This window comes from Podarcis pityusensis (assembly GCF_964106645.2).
Source record: "Podarcis pityusensis genome assembly, chromosome: 14".
Lineage (NCBI taxonomy): Eukaryota > Metazoa > Chordata > Lepidosauria > Squamata > Lacertidae > Podarcis > Podarcis pityusensis.
In genome coordinates, this window is record NC_138039.1 from 46,982,980 (window position 1) to 46,991,577 (window position 8,598).

Here is an 8,598-nt window from a genome sequence, read left to right on the forward strand (position 1 = left end):
CTGTTGCAGTGGAGCATGCAGAACACATTGGAGTGACCTGTATCTGATGAAACAGGAGGGCCAATGGCTGCAAAATAGGTGGTGTAAGTTGTGGAGTGGATATATTAATTAAAATTTATCCCTCCAGTCTCCCAGTGTGTGGGTTTAAACGGAGTTTTAAAAATTCATCCTTGACAGCATGAAATCTTAGGAAAATAAGCCACAAAGCCTCCTTTTATTCTGAGCAATTGCAGGTTATGAAATAAGTTAGCTTTCCTTTTTTTTACCTTGCATAACAAAGAATCAGGCAACAACTTACGAAGTAAATCTTAAAAATAGTGTTTTCTTACTTAATGTTCTTGCATTGGTTCACAGCAAAGGCAGCAGTAAAAAAATATGCATTCTTAATTACAAAAATACAGAGGTTAGTTTCTAAAGTCGGTCTTTGTGCCTGGATCCCAGGAACATGTCCAATCAGCATCAGAATCATGGTGAAAAGAAGACACACAGAGAGAAAACAACAGGAAAAGGGTTTATATCTCCCATTTCTTCCCATTACTAGAAACGGGAAATGACATCACGCAGAGCTCTCTCTCCATCAGTTACATTCCTATGGTCTAAGTCTGCCTATCAAGCTGCTCTGGTTGTTTGCCCTTAAACTTACTATCTAGCAAGGGTATGCATTTGTTTAGTTTGACTGCAGTCTCCCACATAAATGCCCATCTGAAGCTGACCGAACATGGATGAGAGCATATTATAGCTCATAACTATGTTGGTGGTGGTGAAGAAAGCTTACTTTTTCACCACCATTGTATCAGGCAGAGCTGTTTCAAGTGAAGAATGGGATTTTGCCATCTGATTGGGAAAGCATTGCTCTGGCCCCCTACTGAAGCTTGCTATGACAATTTTGCAGAGCACTTTAGGGCACTGGTGTCCAAACTTTCTTCAAAGAGGGCCAGATCTGATGAAGTGAAAGGCCGTGAGGGCTGACCAAAGGGCCAATCAAGGTTGTTGACCTTTTTCTTAGGATTGAAGTTGTTGACTTTTTTTAGGATTTTATCCCAGGAAATAAACTGCCACAGGGGCTGGATTAAACTGACTGGTGGGCCGGATTAGGCCCCCAAAGCAGACTTTGGACAGGCCTGCTTTAGGGAAAAGGTTGTTCAGATTCAGGCAGAAATGGATGCCACAGTTAAAGTAAGTCCTACAGAGATATCCAGAGCATTACCTGTTCCATCTGTACAGGATCAGTTTCAGTTATTGCAGCCTGAGGATGAAGACTCACTCCTTGTAGGAGTGCAGCCAACCACCTGCCCTCTGTATCCTTGTCCATCTTAGTTCACCAGAGCTCACCAAAATGGGACGGGGTGGTACCATCCACCTTGAAGGAGCTAGTGGTGCCTCCCCTTCTTAAGAGAACCTCATTGTTATTATTGACAGCTGCACGAATTATAATAGCTAGGAAGTGGAATGTAAAATGGAAGAATGCTACAAAGAAGTTTGTTTGGGATATAGCGATTAATGATAAATTAACATGTGCCATTGAGGTAAGAAGGGGGAATATGTAGGAGAAATGATTTTGAAGAAATATGGAGGGTGTTCGTAAAATTTGTACTGTTAAAACGGAAAGGGTTAAACCAGCGCAAGAGGTGTCAAAATTTTGGGAGGTTGGAGAGTTATAATGGAATAGTCTTGGTGGTGGGGTGCACATTTATGTATGTTTATTAATTTAATAATAATAACAAATAAATAAAAGGGGGGAACACTTCCATCAGGGATAGGTGAGAAGAAGGCATAAAAGAAAGAAAGAAAGAAAGAAAGAAAGAAAGAAAGAAAGAAAGAAAGAAAGAGTGTATTAGCTGTTAGGATGTGGCTAAATTTTCAGAACTGCATGGGCTGAATATCACCCCTTGAGATTAATTCATTCTTATCCTGGGGCAGATCCCCCCCCCCCCCGCTCTGCCCTGTGCTTCTGTCAGACTGCATATTTCACATTAAGATGTGATCCTGCATTAAACTAAGCAGAACAATTAGGTATTACTTCTACATTTTTGTGTGTACCTTTATTGCATTCTGTCCTGGCTTTTAAGTGTTTTTAAATATTTGTCTTCTGAATGTCCGCAAATTTAGAGCTGCATATGGTAAAATTAATTAACATGTATAAATAAACAATTGGGCAGCGTCCTCTTCCTCATCAGAGAGAGAGAGAGTTGGGGGGGGGACCTCATTAGAGTTCAGAGCATTTGACAATGATCTCCTGGTGGTGAATATCCCCTTTGGGGGCAAGGTGCTCAAGAGTGTGGGGTGACCCACCTGCAGTTAAGGTTGGAGGAAGCTAATTATCTGGACTCATTTCAGTTTCATTTTGAAATTGCCTTGGTCCTCCTGGCTGATGATCTGTGTCAGTAGTGTGTGTTTGTGTCTGCTTGTTCTCCTTGACCTCTCAGCAGCTTTTGATGTCATTTACCACAATATCCTTCTAGAGTGGCTCCAGGAGGTGGGGGGGGGGTTCGGGCAGTGGTTATATTTCTATTTGGGGGGGGGGTGTTTCCAGAAAGTAGTGACTAGGGGGCTATTGCTTGGCACCATGGGAGTTGTCCTGTTGTGTCCAACAGGATTCCATCTTGTCCCTCATGGTAGTTAAACATCTATTGTCATCAGGAAATTTGGAATGAGGCACCACAGATGACCACCAGCACCCCACCCTCACTTTCACCTGTGAGGAAAGGTGGCTCAGGTGACAGACCTGTGCTTGGAAGCAGTGATGGGCTGGATATGGGCCAATAAGCTGAAGTTGAAGCCTGATAAGACGAAGATGTTCTGCTTCCTGAGTTCTTGGTTCCAAGAGGTGGGGAGATGCCTGCTCTGCGTGGGGTTGTACTCGCCTGGAAGAAGCAGGTCTGTAGTTTGGGTTACTCCTGGACCCAACATTTTAAGTGGAGAACTCAATTGGCACCTTTTGAATGAAAGTGACTGGGTCACCGTGCTCTATGATCTGGTAACTTTCAGATTGGATTATTGCAATACACTCAACTCGGAACAGCCCTTGAACAACTTAGAAATGCCAGCTGGTCTAACAATGCAGGAGCCAGGCTGGGGTTCCTTTTGATTTGGGGGCCAATTCAAATGGCTCACATTAGTGTTTAAAGTCCTAAGCACCTAAAACCACAAATATAGATCAGCTCCTTTTCTATACACCACCTCAGGTGTAAAAATCAGCAGAGGGGGCCTTATGGTAATTCCATCTCCCTTGGTGGTTTTTTTTTGGGGGGGGGACACTCAGGAGAGGGCATTTGCTATGGAATTACCTCCTCACAGATGTACACCTTGCACTTCCATTGTATAGTTTTTGTCATTTGCTGAAGACACACTTCTCTGCCCTTTGACATCTGAGAGAGATATTTTAGAACTCAACGTATTCTTCTGATTATGAATTGTTTCAACATTTTAATATTGCATTTTTACATTATTGTAACCCACCCTTCCGTAAGGTATAGGACAGGTACGAGATCATCATCATTCCCTATCTAAACGTTTGCTGATACGCTTAACAATAATTGTGAAATGTTGGTGAGGTGGGCTTCCCCCTAGCCAAAGCTGAGCTGATTCTTCCTCAGGAAGAGATGGAAACATCCACAAGAGTATATTGTGGAGCTCTGTAGCTATAAAACCTGATCAATAAATAATAAATCACACACACATGTAGGAAAGCAGGCACCATCAAGAGCACATGCAGAACATCTGCAAAGACCCTTAAGAGATTCTTGCAGTCGATGTTATTTTAAAAGTGGATTTTTCATACAATTTGCATTTCAAGTAAGTTTCTCTACAGGTTAGTTTTTCACAAACAATTGCTTTCACTGAGAAAACAAATTGTGCTCCCCTCCCCCAAACTAACTCCTTCACTCTCCAACTGTTGTGTATGTGTTTGTTTGTTTGTTTGTTTGTTTGTTTGTTTGTACACAAAGCCTCCTGTGGGTGGGGGTAGTAGGTCCATCCCCTCCAGGCAAGAGGCTGGTGGTAATTGACAGCTTCAGCAATTGACTTTCCCTGGCCAAACTGGCGAAAGGATACAGCTGCTGGAATTGTGTCCTTCTGTGTCTCATGTCCTGGTCCCATGGTGCCCAGGCCATGGTACCTGTTCTTGGAGATACCCATTTGTTCTCTCACCCTCCATGTTAAGGAGGCAAGGAGCTGTGATCCATGCTGATGAAAATTGTTTTGGTAAATGTTCAAGGCTGAAGCTCATTAGCAGTATTCTTGACTACTGCCCAATGGTGAGGCTAATTTGGGGAAGAAATGGTGCCTTTGTAATATTTTAGTCTTGATGTTGTCTCTTATGGGACTGATCCAAGAGCACAAACTTCTCACTTGGTTGCTTGGACCAATTTCTATTTTGGTAGCGAAATACAATGCATTTAATAGAATGTCCTTACCTTGTTTGAGGGTTTCTGATTATCAGCTTTAAGAAGAACCTGATTAAGCTTGAATGCAGAAGCTTTGAATTTCTCTGCTGCCAAACCCAAGTGGAGTGACCAGCCAGAGCCTGCAGTTCCTCCGCTTGAAACTGATCAATGCTGCTATGTGAATTTCTATTGATGGCGGGTTTAAAAGAACAGCAAGGAAACAAAACATCCAGGTTATTATTATTCATTATCATTACAGCCACAGCACAGGGGAAACAGAATCTCTCTCTCTCTCTCTCTCTCTCTGTGTGTGTGTGTGTGTGTGTGCGCGTGCGCGTGTGTGTGTGTGAAGGCAGGTCAAACAGTGCAAAGACAAAGGGGTAGTGGAGGGCAAGGCAAGCCAGTTCAATGGAAGTGAAGCCTGGGTATTGTGCAACTCTCTGAAATCTGCGGGCCTTTCCAGCCTCTGGGTTTTGCAAGGGCTATTTATTCACAGCTGATAAAAGACTTCTTTGCTGTGCTTGGGATAGCGACAGCTTGCTGTGGTCAGTAGATAGAGGTTGTTTCCCTTTGCATAGAAGGATATGTCAAAGGTGAAGCTTGAAGACTCCAAAAGCCAAGGGATGCCAGAAGGAGATTAGCACTGCTGACACTTTCCCCCATTGAGGAGGAGGAGGGGAAATGGTCAGGGGCAGAAATGGGAGCTTTATGAGGCTGGAACAAATGGGGGGGGGAGGGTATCCACATTTGACACATGTAGCAATGAGTGCAGACAACTGTCCAGTGACCAACAAGGTTGAGCTCATTCTTTCTCCTAACCATGCAAGCCTTAGAGCAGTGATGGGAAACGCCCAGCAAAATGAGTCCCATCATTAATTTGGTCCATTAGGCCATTTCCCCCAAGTCATGCATACACATGAAATCATTTATGATATCTTGTGTGAAGCAAGTAAAGACAAGCTCCTCAGTGGGTCCCTGACAAGTGGGGCTTGTCCTCAGCACCTTTTATACTTTGTACCAAAAGCAAGCCCCACTAGGACTAGGTTTCAGTCTTAACTGGTGCTGCCAAGGGAAACTGACTCCTGCCAAAAGCAGGGCTTAAAGTCCACAGCGCCAACCATCTGACCAGCAGTGCCCGTCATGCCCCACTTGAATCAGCTGTGACCTTCCCTTGCAGTGGGACTTGAACACCAGCCATGCTGAAAAGTGTGGGATTTCCAGTCAAAATCACAAATGCATGATTGCCAGACAGGCAGATGAGGGGCTGATGCTCAGAGTTCCTGAATCAATATAGAAGGGACTGTATGAGGTCACTTCCTTAGTGCTTTGGTGGGAATTTCTAACAAAGGAGATAATCTTATGTACTTCCTCCCTGTCTGAGCTCTTTCTCTCTTCTTTCAAGCCAGCAATGGGAGCAGACACACATGCCTGGGCTCTGCTCAGAGCCCAGACTCCATTTTGGAACCGCCTTTTGTATTTTATAACTAAGAAGTAATTTTACCTGCATACTACTACTCTGATGTATTTGCTGCCTGCACTTAAATGTAAGTAAACCCTTTTGTTTATCATACTAAAATGTGTGGTTCATTCTTAGCAATGGGTGATAAAGAAGGGAAGGTCAGCAGACCACAAACAAGAATAAAATTTTTAGGAATTTCCTAAATACTAGCTTCCAGTAAGCTGCAAAAGCACATACATGTTTTTACACTGCTAAAAAGGTTTCACAGCCTGTTTACTCTCATATTTCTCCCACACATTTGGGTTTCAAGGGTCTAATTCTGTTACCAAGCATTGTCAGCCTGAAGATAAGCCACCTCCTTCAGTACCATGGAACTGTCTAGTAGCATGGTACTAGTGGTGTCTTAAAGCTTAGGAGGCAGAGGGTGTGATTGCTTTCATGGCAAAAGGTGCACTTAATCAAGTTATTTAAAAAGCAGAAACACAGACACAGAAAATGCTAGCTAGCTAAATGTAAGGTATGGCTGATATTTGTTAGTTACTATAGGCTGAATCCAGTGCTCTGGGTCTACAAGCAGAAGGACTCCAATGCAAGAGGTATCCAGCTCAACAGTTGTGCTAATAGAACTCGTGGCACAAGGGCTAAATCTGTTGTGCAGCAACATTAATAGCAACCTGCTTCTGCATTCTGTTGTGCAACAATGTTCCACTGGCGCAAAACTTTTCACCAGAGGAGTGAGGAGGAGGAGAAGCAACTTTAACTTAGCCCTACATTGGATTCCTCCAGACAAAAGGGGGCCCAGTGACCTAGCAATTGGGAGACAAGTACAGTAACCTCGGGTTACAAACACTTCGGGTTACAGACTCCGCTAACCCAGAAGTAGTACCTCGGGTTAAGAACTTTGTTTCAGGATGAGAACAGAAATTGGGCGCTGGCGACACGGCAGCAGCAGCAGCAGGCCCCATTACCTAAAGTGGTACCTCTGGTTAAGAACCGTTTCAGGTTAAGAACGGACCTCCGGAATGAATTACGTTCATAACCAGAGGTACCACTGTGCTAGGATCCAGCTGCTGAATCTCTTTTTAAAATACTGTATTTTTTGCTCTATAAGACTCACTTTTTCCCTCCTAAAAAGTAAGGGGAAATTTGTGTGCGTCTTATGGCGCGAATGCAGGCTGCGCAGCTATCCCAGAAGCCAGAACAGCAAGAGGGATTGCTGCTTTCACTGCACAGCGATCCCTCTTGCTGTTCTGGCTTCTGAGATTCAGAATATTTTTTTTCTTGTTTTCCTCCTCCAAAAACTAGGTGCGTCTTGTGGTCTGGTGTGTCTTATAGAGCGAAAAATACGGTACCACTAGAAGCAACCAGGATGAATGATTGGGCGACATGACCTCGTCTCCCTGCTTGAAGTGCCTCATGTGAACCACATATTGAGGTTTCCAAGCAACAGGAGGTAAGCTGCTTTCTTACCAAAACCACACGGACGACCAGAGTACAATCCTCACAGGAGACAAAGAGCAAGCGATGTGGCTGTCTCAGCAGAGCTGATGAGTAGCAGCTGGGCGGCCAAGGGACTCCTTTATGCACCGCATCTCACCTGTCTCTCTCAGTGAGCAGAGGCCACGTAGACCTGGCAGAATGCTGCTGCCTCCCCCCATGCCTTCCACACAAGACGAGAAGCCAGAAGACCACCACTCCAGCCAAAACAGCGGTAGGAGTGGTGGTCTTCTGGCTTCTCGTCTTCTTAGTTTCCTGGTTGCTGGAAGCCCAGCGCCCACCCAGTCTTTACCAGACAAAAGATTCTGTTTAGGGAAGCTTTTAATGTTTGATGCATTACTGTATTTTAATATTTTGTTGGAAGCCACCCAGAGTGGCTGGGGAAGCCCAGCCAGATGGGAGGGGTATAAATAATACATTATTATTATTATTATTATTATTATTATTATTATGGCACATGCGAATATAAAGCACCTGATTTGCAAATGTTGAAGCTGGGAAGTGAGGAATCGCAGCATGGAGTCCTTCTACCCTCAGTTCCCTCCGTAAGTGGCAACAGCAGCAGCAGCACGTGGCAGTAAACGGAGCCTGGTTTTCAAGTGATCTGCTGCTTGTGACGTCATGAATAATGTCTCTCTGTTAGCGACGGACAGACACATACAAACCAGACCATTCAGACTAGAAGACACCAATACTTTTCCTGACAGCTTTCTTCGTGAATGTCTTCATAGAGAATCAACATTCTATTGCTTTTGAAATTTGTTTGTGGGAGCGGGGTTATTGTTATTGTTTTATTATGTATTTTGTATTCTCATTTTGTATCTTTTTGTTGTGAACCGCCCTGGGACCTTAGGATCAAGGGCGGTATGCAAATTTAATGAATAATAATAATAAACTGCTGTAATTAAGAATTTCCTTTCGTTGACCCTTTGGTATAGTATTGCTGGCTAACAAGGGGGAAATGTATATATATATATATATATATTTGCTACACACTGTTGCCACTTAATATTAATACAAACAACAACAACAAGGAGAAATAGCCCCGGAACCTATTTCCCCCTGCTAGCTGAAAAACTGCAAGCAAATCTCGTTCTGTCCCCTGCCTTTGGCTTGGAGAGACCAGCCGTGCCTGGGGTCCTGATGCCTCCACCGGCCTTTCAAAGGGGGCGGCAGGCGGCCCAGGAACGAGCCCGCGGCGATGCGCACTCTCTCTGAACTCTTCCCGGGCCGTCCTGTCATTGAGGTCCCTCTGAC

At 44.1% G+C, this 8,598-nt stretch overlaps 1 long non-coding RNA gene across 2 annotated transcripts; it reads right to left on the reverse strand.

The window, feature by feature from the left end:
* Positions 1–302: 302 nt before the first annotated feature.
* LOC308463411 lies at positions 303–8,300 on the reverse strand. 2 transcript variants are annotated; one of them, XR_013979578.1, is made up of 3 exons: positions 7,816–8,300; positions 4,416–4,571; positions 303–3,368 (listed from the first exon to the last, which is right to left on the reverse strand). It is a non-coding gene; the product is annotated as an uncharacterized lncRNA (long non-coding RNA). The 2 variants fall into 2 exon arrangements; XR_013979579.1 differs by having other exon boundaries at positions 303–2,864; positions 7,816–8,292.
* Positions 8,301–8,598: the final 298 nt, after the last annotated feature.